Below are 16,790 nucleotides of genomic sequence, written 5' to 3' on the forward strand. Positions count from 1 at the left end.
GTGTCCTAACAAGCACAAAAGGCCCACAGAGCTGGCTTCCTTCTCAGCTGGAACCTTCTCCCAAAATAAATCACACTGTGTCTGTGACCTCAGCCTACTTTTAGGTATCCTCCAAGGACAAAATGTCACCAAGACAGAACCTTGATTTGTCCCTCAAAAGCAAAACGTGGCAATTATTCTTCCAATGCCAACTGATGTCCAGAGATGAAAATGCTTTTGGACTTTCCAGTTAGAGGTCTTTGTACCACAGGCCAGAGGAACCCGTTTTAGGTCACAACCAGCACTCTGTCCGCAGGAAGGTCCAGTGTGTTTGTGTTGTGTCCTCAGTGGATGCTACTCAGAGGGTTCAGATTCTATTATGTTGTTGGGTATCTGAACCGGGCACAGTAGGAAAGAGGCCTGGCAGTGTCTCTGGCTATGAAGATCACGTCTTGCAGTCAACCGCAGGATGGTTTTGTGAGGCTAGGAGCAATCAAGCCTGGACCGAAGGTTCCTTTTCAGGGTGCAGCAGTCACTGACCTGGAGGGTGGTAAGGACACCACAAGGAAAACCCTGCCAGGCCGAGGTGGTGACTAAGGCTGAGGAGTGTGGGCCAGTCCGCGTGCACTGAGAATAAAAGGCCAGTGATACTGGTTCCAGGAGTAGGAATCCATCCCTGGGGGTGGTTCTGCTTGCTTCCAAAACAGGAGGATTTCTCTACCCATGTGCCCTGGCCACAGCCTTAGCTGCTTCTAGAACACCTAGAGAATATTCCCATCCAAACCAAATGGTGTACGATCCCGTTTCCAAATGAAGTAGTTCACTGGATGGAGCAATAGCTCTGAGAAGGGGAGCCAGGCTCTTGAGAGCCCCAGAGAGAGAGAACTCTGGTGTCGAGGAAGCACAGCATGGTTCAAGGACAGCTGCCCCTCTAAAGGGGCCACGTTCTACCTGATTCTCCATCAGGGTGCAGGCTCTGGGACTACCTATCTGACCACTGACCTGAAGGTGAAGTGCAGGGGGCGAGGCAGTCTGGTCCAGAGGAAAGTATCACCCTTGGAATTGGATGCGTAGGAGGTTACAGACTTCTTGAGCTCAGGCTAATTAGCTCAGGCTAATTAGGACTCTTACCTCTTTCCCTGACTCTCTGCTCTGAAGTTCCTCCTCCTCTAATCCACCTCACACATACATGGATGACAAGTGGGGAGGGGACCCCAGGTGCTTCCGAGCTTCGTGATGCTGGTTGTCTCTTTCTATATGGCCCTGAATTTGACACTAACCATCTTCCTTGATGGAAGTTGAAGGGGAGAAAAGGATAGTCACAAAGAGACTGAGTGAAAGACAAATTCATGGTTTCTCTCTTCGATCACATCCCGCCTTCTTTCAGTTTCTGATGGATTCCTTTGTGCTGATGTGGGTGTAGGAGAGGAATGCATCCTTTGTAATATAAAAGACCAAATGACATCCCGTTTATTTTAAATTAGTGTTTTCTTTAAAAGTGTTTGAAGTTATAATTCCTGGTACAACTATTATATCATAGACTATAAGAATGCCTGTTTCAAATATATAATAACTTTTAATAAAAACAGAACATAAAACTATTCAAATGTTCCCAATGTTCTCACTGCCTGTCTCATGAGCTACCAGTGGAACATGGACCATAATCTGGAAGCAGAGTCACCGGCCACAGCAGGCGTATCCTGCCTCCTATTTCATCGTTGGTACTTCACTGGCCCTCCTGCGCCCCAAACCCCCAGGAAAGCTTGAGAGGCAGGGAGGCAAGACTTGAGGATGACTCTTGCCTCAGAGCCATCTCAGCTCAAGTCACCCTCCTCCAAGGAGGAAGAACCTGAGTAGGGCATGGAGAATGTGTTTCTCAGACTTTATTGGACCCTGAAGAGCTAGAACAGCCTGTTTAAGGTCCTCATGATACTGGGGGAATCTTTATCTGGAGTGTCACTGATTCTTCCCCAATTTTTAAAAGAAGGTACTAGACTCAAGGGTTGTTGGGCCACAGAGAGTGAGGTGCTGTGGAGATCCAGCTCCCAGCATTCCACCGGTATAATTCCAACCAGAGTCGCAAGAGTAGCCCGGTTGACCGCTGAGTCCAGCTATAGCACCTATCTGGTTGGGGGTCCAGTCTAGCAGGGCTTCAGGAAGCTGGAGAACCTAGAAGGGCTCCAGACCTGTTCTCTCGGGGCTCTGCTGGGGAGTGCTGCAGGAAACAATTGGTATCTTGACTGCTTGGTGAGTAATCTAGTTCAAGACCAGAGGAAGACTCTTGGGTTGTGACAGGAATGAAGGTAGAATCCTGTGTCTTGGTTCCAGGCTGGGCACTGCAGACAGAGCCCACTTCAAGTCCCTTGGCTGGCACTGGTCAGGTTCATGGACTGACTTTTCATGGATGGGTACATGTTTAGTGCCCAGATGTAGGTAGTAATTATGCTATACTTAATTCTGATGTTAACGGGGATAAACATGCTATAGGAAGACTATTAACTTCTTATTCCGTTAGCTTGGCACGCTGCTGTTTTAGAAATGTTCAGAATCTATGACTACATCTTAGAAGCTCTAAGAAAGTACAGAAATTCCCTATGCTGAGCTTTTTACAAAGTTTGACATTGATTTTTATTCTCCCTGCTCCCTACCCCTGTCAGTTTTTAAGCAAAGGGCTCTTTTTGGTTCCTTTCTGATAATTAGCATTTAATATGCTATTCCTTCCATCTGAGAAATTGTGTAGGGCCAGAGAGTGGGTTGGAGTCACTTGAAATCCCTTCTTCCCTGTTAACCAGTACCCTCCGGCCACATCTGCTCCCTCCCTTACCCATCAGGCTCGTTTCTTCATTTCAGGTGTTCAAGGAGTCCTTGTGACCCACAGTCGAGCCCTTGAAGTCACAGGGGTCTGTGTTTCCATCTAGTTCATTCTACTTCATCACTCTCCTTCCGTCATGAGGCCCCAAATCCCCCACTCCCGTAGTCTCCCACCCCCACTAGGCTAGGTCACGGAGTTGAAGAAGAAACCATGGAAACAGCAGTTTCTGTTACCCAGCACCTCCACTGTGGCAGATACCTCGAGTCACTCCCCTCAGCCCAACACTGATTTCAGCCGCGTCTGTATTGCACAGCTTCTCCCACACAGGACAACTTCCACATCCAGCACACTCACACCCTTTTGCATCGGTACCTTCTCCAGTGCCCAGAGACCACTAGGCCTTCCAGTTCAGACAAGCGGAGGTGTTAATGTCTCTGCTCTGACCTTCAAACAAGGGGCAGCCAGAGCCAGCAGATAGAAGCTCCTGACTCCTGTACTTTGTCGCCATTTCCAAGAGGCATCCTGCAGGCTCTGAGAGGTCCTGTTGCCAATGGTGCTGATTCCTTATTGGCTTTTCCTATTTCCCCTTTTCTTTCCTCCTCTTTCCTCACCTCTGCTTCCTGGAACTAGTTCTCAGATAAACTACAGCACCAAAGTGCTCGTCTCAGGATCTGCCTTTAAAGGAAGACAGAGCCAATCACTGCAACATCACAGAGGGATGCAGCCTTTAAATACCTGGACCGCACACTCATCCCTTTCTCCGACATCCTGCTTGGTCTCCCCTTACCTGTCAACAGGCTCCAGTGCCCTCTAGTGCCTATCTGGCTATCAGTAGGCTGGGCCCTGGAACAAACAGTGGAGAAGCAGGGAGACTGGATCTGGACACCCAGTGGAAGATGCCTTGTGTGTTCTTTTTTAAATCCAGACCATAATTTACTTTTAACTGGAACTTACTGCATTTAAACTTAATATAATTGTCAATTACTGATAATTAACTAACATCATACTATGTGCTTCCTGTTTGTCCCACATGTTCTAAGTTCCAATTCTTCTCTTTCTTGCTTTCTTTAGGTTGATTTTTTATTTTTCCTTATTTCTCCTCCAAGCTCTAATGTTTAATCTTTTAGGAGTTATCCTAGGGATTTCTTCAATGTTAGGGATATCAAACTCTAATATAAATTAGGACTCTTACCTCTTTCCCAGAAAATGTGAGATGTCTAGATTACTATGACAGTACTCAGTCCTGATTTTAATGTCATATTTTTATATCATTTCAATCCATATTTAAACCTCTCATTATTAGTCAGTATTTATATTTGTCATTCTTCATTCCTTCATTTGTTCACGCTTCATCTGCAACCATTTACTTCTTCCCGAATAACCTTTTTTTAGCTTTGAGATATAATTGACGTATAACATTGTGAGTTTAAAATGTACAATGTGTTGGGGCTTCCCTGGTGGCGCAGTGGTTGGGAGTTCGCCTGCCGATGCAGGGGACATGGGTTCATGCCCCGGTCCGGGAAGATCCCACATGCTGCGGAGCGGCTGGGCCCATGAGCCATGGCTGCTGAGCCTGCGCGTCCGGAGCCTGTACTCCGCAACGGGGGAGGCCACAGCAGTGAGAGGCCCGCGTACCGCAAAAAAAAAAAAAAAAAAAAAAAAAAAAAACTGTACAATGTGTTGATTTGATACTTATATTGCAAAATGATAACCACTGTAATGCTAGTTAATACCACCACCATTTCACATAATTATCATTTTTTTATAGTCAAATGTAAGATCTACTCTTAACAACTTCCAAGTATACAGTACAACGCTAATTATAATCACGATGCTGTGCACTAGATGCCCAGGACTTATTTATCTTCCAACTGGAAGTTTGTACCCTTTGACAAACACCTCCCCATTTCCCTGACCCTCCAGCCCTTGGTAACCACTATTCCACTGTTTCTACAGGTTTGGCTTTTTTAGGTTCCACGTATAAGTGATGGCGTATAGTACTTTCCTCTGGCTTATTTCACTTAGAATAATGCCCTCAAGGTCCATCCATGTCATAAATGACAGGACTTCCTACTTCATCCTGGCTGAATAATATTCCATTGTGTGTATCTGTACCACATCTTTCCATTCACCCATAATAGACACGTAGGTTGTTTCCACATCTTGGCCATTAGTGAATTCTGCTACAGTAAACACGACGATGCAGATACTGCATTGAGATAGTGTTTTCCTTTCCTCTGGTTATATACCCAGAAGTGGGATAGCTGGATCATACAGTAATTCTACTTTTTTTTTTTTTTTTAAACCTCCATACTGTTTTCCATCGTGGCTGCACCAATTTACATTCCCACCAAGAGTGCACAGGGCTTCCTCTTTCTCCCAAGAGTGCACAGGGCTTCCTCTTTCTCCACACCCTCTCCAGCACTTATTTCTTCCTTGAAAGCCTTTCTAACAGGTGTGACGTGATACCTCGTGGTCTTGATTTGCATTTCCCCGATGAGTAGTGATGTTGAGCATCTTCTCATGTACCGTTGGCCCTTTGCATGTCTGCTTTGGAAAAAACGTCTATTTAGGTCTCTGTCCACATCTTAGACTGTTTTTTTGCTATTGAGCTGTATAGGTTCTTTATATATTTTGGATACTAACCCCTTATCAGGTATGATTTGTAAATATTTTCTCCCATTTCATAGGTTGCCTTTTCATTTTGTTGATTGTTTTTGTTGTGCCTGAACAACAGTCTTATTTCCCGTAGTGCAAGTCTTCTGGTGACAATTTTATTTTCACTAAAAATGTCTTTATTTTAAAAATAAATTTAAAGTACAACGTACATTCAGAAAAGTGCACACACACCATACATGAACTTTGAAAATTAATTGCAGCTGTAAACATACCTGTGTACTCAGTACTTCTTAGTCCATTTTCTACCATTTATTCTGTGTATAAAAATGCAATTTGGTTTTTTAAAAATAATTAACCTCATATCCAGCGATTTGTTAAAAACCGTATTTATTCTTATAGATTGTAGCTGCTTTTGGATTTTATACATATAGTCATCTATGCATAAGTTTTCTTTCTTTAGATTCCTTAGGCTTTCTACATCTTTCTATTTTATTATACCTCCAGTATATCATTCAGGGAAAGTAGTAGTTTTGGACATCTTCCCAAACTCAGAAGAAATGTTTCCAATATTTCACCATTGAAGTACAATGTTTACCATAGGGTTTTTCATTCCTTATCTACTGATGCTACTTTATTTAACGACAAGGTGTTGTGATTTCTGTCATGCTGTTTCTACATCTATCCCAGTGATCATGACTTCTTACGCTTTGTTAATGTGGCAGATTTCACTGAGTTTTTGTCTTTTACGTTTAAAATAGCTCTTGCATTCCCGGGTTGGTGGGAACCTATTTGATCATGCTAAATTATTTTTATAGATCACTGGATCTGATTTACTAAAATAATTCGGGAGTTTGAAACTACATGAGAAGGATTGGGGTGTAGCATCCCTCGTCTTGCTAACTCCTTATCACATTCTTACACTCATAAAGTAGAAGCAACTGTTCCCATACAAATGGTGAGGGGGGAGTCTGAGGGTCCTAGAGGGAGCATTGACATCCTTCATAGAGCTAATATCTGGATGGCCAGCAGGTCTACTTAGGTTATCTTTCTTCTTGATTCTTGGCTATATTCTCTTTGTATGTCTAACAATTTGAGCAAATGGCATTGTGAATAAATAAATCTAAGAATATCTCCGACCAGAAAAGATCATCTTCCCTGTTGGCTGTGTGGGGTGAGGAGAGTCTCCCCTCACCCTACATCAAAGACTGAGCTGATCAAGGCCAGGTGTCAGTAAGACTCTGGGTTGTCCTTATTTCTGGGCTTTGGTTGAGAGCTTGGGAGATCCGTTTCTTTCGCCATGAAGGATGGTGGAGATCTCCCTCCGCCCATCAGAGCATCCCATCCCCCTCCACAGCCTCGACACCTGGAAAATGTCTTCAGAAGAGATGGAGTAATGTGCTTGGGGCGGCCCCTTCCCCAGCACATCTGTGTCCCAAGCATGACAACACTGCTTATAAGCTTTCAGCCCAAGTCCCAGCCTTCTGTGCAGCCCTAAGACCTAGAAGATGTCCCCTGGGAAAACTGGCCCCATGCTCAGAGCCCTTCAAACTTCCAGTTTGTCACAGCAGCCCTGCACAATCAAAAGCTCTGTTGCTTTTTGTCCCAGCAGAGCCCCCAGCCAGAGCCAGTCAGATCCTTAGCCCGTGCCCAGAACTGACAGTTGCCACCAGCAGAATGTGGCTGGTTGTAAGCACGTCACCCCCAACAGTTTCCCCATCTCTGGAATGTAGTTTAGTCATCTGTGGTTCTGATATCTGTAAAAGTGAGGGGTTTGTTTTTTTTTTTTTTTTGGTAATTTAACTTTTCCTAGTTGCAGCAGTATGACCTATGTTCTCCCTAGAAGTAGATGCAGCTAAAGGTAATTTCTAAAGCTCGATAGTTACTTTCGAAAAACTCGGGATACTCTAATGTAGAAAATGACCTTGTGGTGACATGCTGTGTTCTACTGACATTGTTCAGACCCAGGTCAAACGTCCAGGCCTCACAGCAAGTCTCTTAACCTGGTCCAGCTTCGTGGACATGTGGCCTGGAAAGTCACACACACCGTGGGCTCCGCCCTTGGGTTTCTTGATGATTTAACAAGAGGGCCTACATATTTTCCTTTGCCACTAGGTCCCACAATTTCAGTGGCCACTCCTACACTTAATCTTCGCTGACATCATTTCTCCTGCCTCTGAAACCCTAGCTCTACCCTTGCAAGGTCCCAGAGGATGATACCTCTTGTTTACCTACAGGCCAAATGTACCATGAAAACTAGCATTGGGTAGTTTTCTCATTTGAAATAAGACATAGGAAACAGAACTGTCTCAGGGTTCCTCCCTTCCACCTGACCAGAGGTGATCACTGTACCCTCCCTCCAGAAATCCTCAAAGGCCCAGAACTCGGCATTCCTTATCCTAGGAAACCCATAAACTTGCAACTGGCAAGAAAGGGGCTCCAGGTCCACCTGCTCATCATTGCAGTAAATTGGAAGAGGAAGGAAAAGACAGAGGAAGCAGGCAAACGGTGCCCCTCCTCAGAGAGCTATCCTGGTCCAATGGCTCCGTCCTCAGAGAGGAGGGCCGTAAAGCCTGGAAGGTCCAGGCTCTTGGGGCAGGGGAGGGGTGTCTGAAAGTGCTGTGAGACTGCAGTGAACACAGCTGTGGGACTGTGTCCCAATGCTCCCTGGCTGCCTCCTTCCCTCCTGCCCTTACCATCTCTCCTGTCATCACTCTTGCATATCCTAAGGGGACAGCGGGCAGGGCTGCAGACATGCAAGTCCCTAAGGAAATGGAGGGACAGCCGTCGTCCAGTGAGACCCAGAAGGAGACCATGAGGAGGTCCTGCACCAGGCCCCTTCGAAGAGCCCTTCTTTCCTTTTGAAACCTTCCTCTGTCCTTCAGAAAAGGCTCTTGGAAACTGACTACCCCCCAGGTCAGAAAGCCAGGGTGAGGCTTGGGTTACTGACTCCAAAGTACAGGGCAGGGAAGAGATGGCTGAACCCTTGACTGGCCTGACAGCAGCTGAGGGATTCTACATCATCATGGAAACCAGTGCCAGGTGGGAGCTTAGAGGGGGAGCAGTGGAGGGTTGCTAAATACTGGAGGAGTGGAGCCTTGTGTGCATGGGGGAGGGCCACACACTGAAGCCCGTCTTGATGCTCCTTCTAGAACTTCTCTTTGTTAATTTCCATTTAACCTGGCAGTTGGTAGAGACAGCCAAAGCCGTGTGTGGTCCTCTGTTCAATAAAAGCAGTCATATCGATCCAAAATTTGGGAAGATACAGAATGGTCTCTAATTAAAGACTCCGTAATGAGGAAAACAGCTGCAGTGGCCATGCCCGTGGAGAGCCAGGCCCTGTCCTAGGGATGTTATTGTTTTATTCACTAGCTCTTGTGATCTCTGAGGATTAAATGGTGATGGAGGTAGACACTGCTCTATCGACCAGCAGAAATCTGTGTAAAGCTTCAGTGTGTCACTTGCTTGATCCAAATAAACCTATATGGTGGCAGGTGTCCTGTGGGAGTGCAAAAGGCAAGATGCTTACAGTAAAACTTAGCTGAAACTCTTGATGCTAACTCTTCTCCTGAGGGGTAAATGAATTAAAATGAAGCCATTGTCTCTAGGCCCCTCTTCAGTAAGAAAACTGCATTAACTGTGCCCAGAATGCAAGACGTGGATGTGTGGCCTCAGCAGAAACATAGGAGGCCGTTATAGTCTTTGACCCCAGGAAACTTGCAACTAAACATCATGGATATATTCATGAAGTACTGACTGGGTACCAGACAGTACTATTGTAAAAAATAAATAGCAACCTCAGAATCAGTGTTTGCTAATGTAATTAAGTAAATGTTATTGGTCCATTAAGACACAATTTGACTAGCTGAATTGTGTTTAGTCAATCTTTTTCTTAGCCAAGAACAATGTTTCCATGTGATTCATGGCGACATGAGCCCTGTGGCAAACCTGGTAACCTTGTGCTAATCTCCTAAATGAGGTGAGATCTGATAAAACCCCAAGGAGTCATCCTTGTTTCCAGCTGCCAGTGTGTAAGAATCTCTCACTCATACGCCACAAAATACAACATGTGACTCTTGACAAAAACAAAACAATATTTAACTTTTCGGCACTCTTGTTCTGAAATGTTCAGACAGACTGAGGGTATCATTTATTCAGTTTAACTCATAAGTCTACAATCCAGTCTCATCCCAAATTAAAAACATTTGAGCTTTGAAATCTAAAGTCTAAGGCTGCTTATCGACAGAGCATGTATGTTTCTGGAATGTTACATGAATCTTAATTCTGTGTTTTTCTATGAGGGCTATCGAGTATAGTTAAGATGCTATATTGTAGGGTCTGTGGGGCTAACTGACCCTTAAGGTTGTCATAAGACACTTGTCTCCAGGGTGGACAGATGAATGTAAACCTAATACCATTTTAGGGAGTGACAAAGCTTGACTCTGAGGATGAGTTCTGTCACTATGATGGATAGCACTGTATATGTTCACTTAAAATGAGGCATTGGGAAGAACGAATAAAAACAGGCTACTAGGATCAATGCCAGGAACACCCAAACTGTAAGGTGGTCTTACAGTCATGTGTTCATTCTTTTTTTTTTTTTTTTGCGGTACGCGGGCCTCTCACTGTTGTGGCCTCTCCTGTTGCGGAGCACAGGCTCCAGATGCGCAGGCTCAGCGGCCATGGCTCACGGGCCCAACCGCTCCACGGCATGTGGGATCTTCCCGGACCGGGGCACGAACCCACGTCCCCTGCATCGGCAGGCGGACTCTCAACCACTGCGCCACCAGGGAAGCCCCATGTGTTCATTCTTAAAGCTCCCGTGGCAACCAGATCAAGAATATGAAAATTTTATATATATATATATATATATATATATATATATATATATATGTAACTGAGTCCGTTTGCTGTATAGCAGTAACTGATACAACATTGTAATTCAACTTTTTTTTTAATTTATTAAAGTAATCATGAGGAAGGCAATGATAATTGACTTCCTGGTCACTTAAGCATCGAATCAAGAATGAACCATCTGGCTCCAGGCATGAATATGATTCAGTGTTCTAGAACTTATTCCCTCTGGGGAATAGCTTATATTGGGGCTGTTTGGTCTTGAAGGTTCAGGGACTGTGAGAATACTCGTATTTAAAGAAGACTGTCTAATATGAGATGAGCTGGTACTGGTCACTAGATCAGGAAAAGGGACTGTGAGAATACTCGTATTTAAAGAAGACTGTCTAATATGAGATGAGCTGGTACTGGTCACTAGATCAGGAAAAGGATCTGTGGGTATTTACAGCAAAGGCAGGCTTTGGCTCAATAAGGAAGATGTCTCTAGCCAGCTGTCAACAGGTGGAATGAACTGACGAGGGTAGCTAAGCAGATCCTCATGGTCACCTTGTGAATGCCTCGGGTAGGTGCTGTGTATGATAAAACAGACAGACATGATGCTAGAAGCTCAGAGCCTTCAGCGCTGAATTCCCTAGTCACTGGGTAAAGCCACGTGGCTGTTAACAAAATGGTGCATTGCTAGTGACCTTCTTCTTTCACATTGTACTCATCTCCTTCCAGAGGACAAGGGAAGCCTTTGAAAGCCGTGTGTTTGCCGTGGGCTAGTGAGAGACGCCACTGGCTGAAGTGACGACTTCTCTGCTCATATGCAGTCTTCCTCCCTGAAATGAGTTAATTCTATTTTTCTAGAGGTGGGAACGTAGCAGTTCGACATCCCTCTTCACCTTGGTGCTGATTCTAGCATTCCCCTCCATCTGGCGAGTTCCATTTTCATCTTGCAGTTGTCTGCACAACTGATCTCTAGATTCTCCTCTGTTGACCAAGGGTGGATGCCTGCTGTTTATGTACCAGGCATTGTTCTGGGTATAAGGGATGCATCAGTGAACAAGATGGACAAGGTTCCTGGCCTGATGGAGCTTCTAGTGGGAAGAGACTAATCAGAGCTGTCAAAAACGCATGTCAGGGCAACAGGAGTTAATGAAGTCGAGTAGGGTGGGCTTCCGTTAGCCTTAACACCGTTCTTTCCCTTCATAAATTTCAACTTCCCTTTGCCTCTATTCAAATTCGGTGAACTTGATATTCACACCTCAGCTGAGGTGGGCTTCCTCCTTCCTCCTCCTTCCTCCAAGTTTGCTTCCTCCACAGCTAAGGACCAGCCCAGTTCTGATTTACTTGTAACCAGACCTGAGCTGTGACCATGCTCCTTAGCGGAAACAGTTTTCCCATAGCTTTCCCTACTTCATTGTCACTTCACAACATGTGACATTTAAAAAAAACAGCAGTATCTAAGGCGAAAGACTTCAGTGGCCAGGACCAAATATTTGCCTATGTTTGAATGGAATTTTCTCCCAGAGTCTTTGCTGGGTTCCCCCCAAATCCGACCTTGAGAAAAACATATCCTTAGACAAGGGTCCACTTCGAGTGTTTGGAATTGCTGACAAGGCAGTGAGGAGGTGATGGGGTGGGGGAGGGAAGGCAGAAAGTAAGAGGCATCTTACTAAGCCAGCTGCTACGGTACGTGACTAGAGATTAGCCCTTCAGGAAAGCTCTAGGAACTAGTACTTCAAAATGGTCCTAGATTGAGAAAGTTGGGTTATGTATACTCCCGACACTGGTTAGGGTATCCCATAGGTATCTGGGGGGATGTTAATTCTGAGGCACTTTCAGCCTTTTATGTTGCAGACAAAGTGGGTCCTACCAGCCTATGGACAGCTTCCAAAGAAGGTGCAGGTGTTCTGAGGCAGGCTGTGGGAAGTGAGCCTGGGGCGCACAGGACTGGTGGTGTGGGGCTTCACAGGGCATGGCGGAGGATTGACCGTGTGGCGTTGCAGGTATTAAGATGAAGATTTAGCTTTAAGAACTGTTCCTAATGCAGAATGAGAGCTAGTGACAGTGGATGGTAAAGACAGAGGTGGGTTTTCCCATCTTCTTTGCATTAAAATGGTATTTTAAAAACGTTAACAGTATCCAAGTGCTTTGGGTTGTACTTTTCCCTGTTAAATATTTTTTCCTAGTATCTCAAATACTTTCAATGTGAGCTATCAGTTGAACTTTTCTAAGATGGAAAAGGGTGGGTGGTGGTTTGGGACTCGTTCTATCTTGGATGAAGCCAGCGCTTCATGGAAATCTCTTAACCTAAATTCAGTCTTGGATCTGTGGAAACCATGGGAAACATCTGGTCACAGAATCCTGAGGCCTGGTCACTGACAGTGTCTTTGCTTAAGCATACCAAGACACACATAGGAGAGAGAGAAGAAAGGGACAGAAAATATTTGAGGGAAAAATGGCCCGCAAATCACCAAATTTGATGAAAAGCATAAAACTCCACATCAAGACATATTACAGTCAAATAGTCGAAAGACAACGATGGCCTCATGAAAGCAGCAGAGAGAAGCAACTTGTGTACAAGGGACTCAAAGATAACTTATTTCTCATCAGATCACGGAGGCCATAAGGCAGTGGGATGATGTATTTAAAGTACTGAAAGAAAAAACCTCAAAGAATTCTAGATCTGGCAAAACTATCCTCCAAACCTGAAGAAATGAAAATATTCCCAGAAAAACAAAGCGGAGGGAGTCTGTCACTAGTAGGACTGTCCTATAAGAAATGCTGGAAGGGGTCCTTCAGACTTCAGTGGAAAGGACCCTAGACAGCAACTCAAGGTTTGCTGAGGTTTCCTTTCGGGGTGATGAAAATACTCTGGAACTAGATAGTGACGACGGCTGTAAAACATTGTGAATATACTAAATGCCACTGAACAGTAGACTTTAAAATGGTAAATTTTATGTTGTGTGAATTTTACATCAATTTAAAAGTCTCCTGGGAGACATAGAATCAACTGAATAACTGCGTAGGACCCATCTGACTGAGCGGGTGCACTTCCAGAGGGTCTCATGTCAGCAAAGCCAGGGTGTGTTTGTCAGAATCACACAGTCTTAACTGTGGAAGAGCTGAGAATATTGGGAGGTGTTTGGCAACCCGTATCCACAGGTTAGGCTGCCTTGGTGGAACCGGCTTCAACTCTCAACCTTAATGAGCCAATAGTAGAGTCTGGTTTAATAACCGCATGAAATGGATGCAGTCATGACCCAGGCTGAGAGAGACTTTCCCTGAAGATCCCTGGTAATTGAAAAGTGTATGTCAGATGCTGTCCTGTTCATCTTTCCCTCAGATCTGCTTAATCTCAGGATTTAGGAATGAAGTGTGGACCTTCTTCCAGGGTATGAGTTACTCCTTCTTTGGGTTGTGTTGGCTCTTCTGTCAAAGCAAGACCAGCCCCTCTTGAAGATTATCTATTCCTTAGCAGTTATGGTCTCATGATTTTCCACAGCTGAACCTCTGAGGATGGGGTCCATTTCTCCACTCATGCCAGGTCCTCCGGGATTAATTCTCTGTGGCCATCACTGTGATCTCTCTGTCATGGATCATTCCTGAAGAGAGATACCTGCCGTCTAAGGCAGTGTTTCTGGGATCACACAGATTTCTGTCAGTCTGAACTTGTTACAGACTGAGCTCAGGAGGCTGAATAAGCCCAGCCCAGTCCTTACGGGCAGCAGCTGCTGCATCCAGAGCCCCTCGGGAATCTGTTTTGTACAAGGAGGTTCACGTGTGAGTAGTGTATTATGGAGTGCTAATGGGATCCATCCCTGCAGGAGGATTGGACGGGGCATAGCTGACCAATGACACATTCCATCACTGACCCTACAGAGAATTCTGGAGCTGGGGTGATGATTCAGAGCCATCTCAAGAGGGCGTGAGAGGGTTGACACCCTGGGCATGGTACATGAGCTCAGACAAAGAAGTTCCCCTCAGATGAGGCAACCCCACAGAGCCGTGATAGCTCAGGGCTTTCTTCAGGGAGCACTTTTCCTCAGGTAGCACTTCAGGTAGCATCGGGGGGGGGAGCCCTTTGTTCCTGGAGAGGAGTTTGGGCAGTGTATGCCAGTGTGCACTGCAGCCCCTGCACCACTCAGATCTACTTCTTGGTGGAAGTTCCAGAAGTTCCCCTAGGATTCCAGGGAGGGGTGGGTGTCTTCTCCCGAGGGATATATGGAATAAGGAAGAATAGAAGAAGAAGGTTGGAGAGAGAAGCTATATCCCATGAAGCAGCTGGTGTTGGGGATACCACAAATACACAGCATCCCCTTCCTCTGGATTTCCTGTACCCTTGTATAGCTCTGCTGGTCTTGGTGGATTTCCTGGTGGTATGAACAAGGTCCTCGTCGTTCATGGACCTGAGTCTGAAGTCATGTTCTTACCAGGTCAGGGATGCTGTGCACTTGCCCCTTTATGATCAGAGCAGAGCAAGGGATAACCAAGAAGCCTGGGTGCTAAACATTCTTTCCTGCCCCTGTGTATAAAAGCACCCCCACCTCCTCCTGGTCAAGATGGTGTTCTTTCTTGTCTGCCAGCTCCTTCGCTCAAGGAGCCTTGAGTGCTAGGGCATCAACCGTGGGCCATTCTGAAGTAGGTCTTCTGCCGTGTCCCCTGGCACAAGGGTGCCCCTTTGGGGAACAAGTATCTCTAAATCTAAAAGGCCCAGAGTTGTATGGTCAGGAAGAGGGACAGATCCTCAGGTGGGTCCCTGGGAGTGACGGCAAATGAGAGCCACACCAACTTGAAGCCCTTGGTTCCCAGGCCCATGTCAACCATAACCCATTCTTTTTTTGTAGAGGACGGGGGAGGGGTAAGGGTAAGCTGGGCGAAGTGAGAGAGTGGCATGGACATATATACACTACCAAATGTAAAATAGATAGCTAGTGGGAAACAGATAGTGGGAAGCAGCCGCATAGCACAGAGTGATCAGCTCGGTGTTTTGTGACCACCTAGAGGGGTGGGATAGGGAGGGTGGGAGGCAGACGCAAGAGGGAGGGGATATGGGAATATATGTATGCATATAGCTGATTCACTTTGTTATATGGCAGAAACTAACACACCATTGTAAAGCAATTATACTCCAAAAAAAGATGTTTAAAAAAATAAAACCACTTCTTTGTATGAATGGTAAACCACTAGGAAAGATCTCTGATTTAAAGGATTTTGCATCAGAATACTTTATTAGAATACTTAGAATGCTTAGAATATCCTGGCTCCGTCAGCCACTTACATTCTTAAGGCCCAGTGTAAACGTTGAAAGGACCCCGTGGTGCTTGTTTAAAAAGACCTGCAACTCCTACAGCCCCGTTCCATGCGGTGAGCCTAGCTTATAGGATTCGACTCATGTAGCGTCTAGGGCCCTGTTACCTACAGATTTAGACTCCTGGCTAAATCCTCCTATTTCCAAACTCAACACCCAGCAGGCCACGGCCTCATCCCCACCTTTTGGCATGTTGCTATGTCACTTTTAAATATATTTCTATTCGGGGATCATGGGAATTAAAGAATATATTTACCATACCATATTGACTGTTTGGGATCTATTTTAAAAATAAAAATAGAGAGGCTGGATGTCTGGCCTGACGATGGCTCCAAGCCCAGTAACTTAACGTCTAGAGATTGCTTGGAAAGGGCTTTTTCATTCCAGCAGTGCGGTTTCTGATGACTGTACATAATTGGTCACCAATTTAGATACTACATTTGCTTTGTTGGCTGTATTAAATGTTCTTGCTATGTTGGATTCACTTCTGTTAGCACTAATTAAGTTGCAGTTTGGTTTGGTATCAACATTAACAGAATCTCCAAACGGAAGTGTCCAATTTAGCGTAGCCCTTCGGACTCAGATGGTATCTCTGGATTTTTGCGTGTTTTACCCCAAACAGTCTATTCTGAAATATAACCTTCTCTAGGTTTGCCAGATAAAACACAGGGGTGCCCAGTTCAATTTGAATTTCAGAAAAAAACTTTAAAAATGTGTGTATATACCAGTTACTGCATGGGACATAGTTATGCTAAAAAATCACTTATTTAAACTTGACATCCTGTGTTTTATTTGCTAACTGTGGCAAACTTACCTTTAGATAATAAAGCAAAAAAAAAAAAAAAAACAATTAGGATCTTCTCAGCCTGCACACAGTGCTTTCCTTGAACCAATATTCCAATTTTTTTAGTATTTTCTACCAATAACAAAGCCAGACAGCTTTATGCCTCTAAGTATAAACAGGCTGCTGAGATCAGAGGCTATGCTGACAGACGCGGTGACTCTATGGGTGACATCTGTGCCCCCGCACGGGGGGCCAGGCAAGCCTTAACACCCCGGAATTTGTCATCCTACGCCCACAGTTCAGTTGGCACTGGTTACGTGGACGGTCATGTCCACCCTAGACTGTGAAATAGTATCCTGACTCCTACTTTAAACATCAGGAACAAAAATATGAAGAGCCAGGCTCTAGGATCCCTCCTAGGATCAGAGAAATCAACTGGAGGCCTCTTA

The sequence above is a fragment of the Lagenorhynchus albirostris genome, chromosome 17, assembly GCF_949774975.1.
Source record: "Lagenorhynchus albirostris chromosome 17, mLagAlb1.1, whole genome shotgun sequence".
Classification (NCBI taxonomy): Eukaryota; Metazoa; Chordata; class Mammalia; order Artiodactyla; family Delphinidae; genus Lagenorhynchus; species Lagenorhynchus albirostris.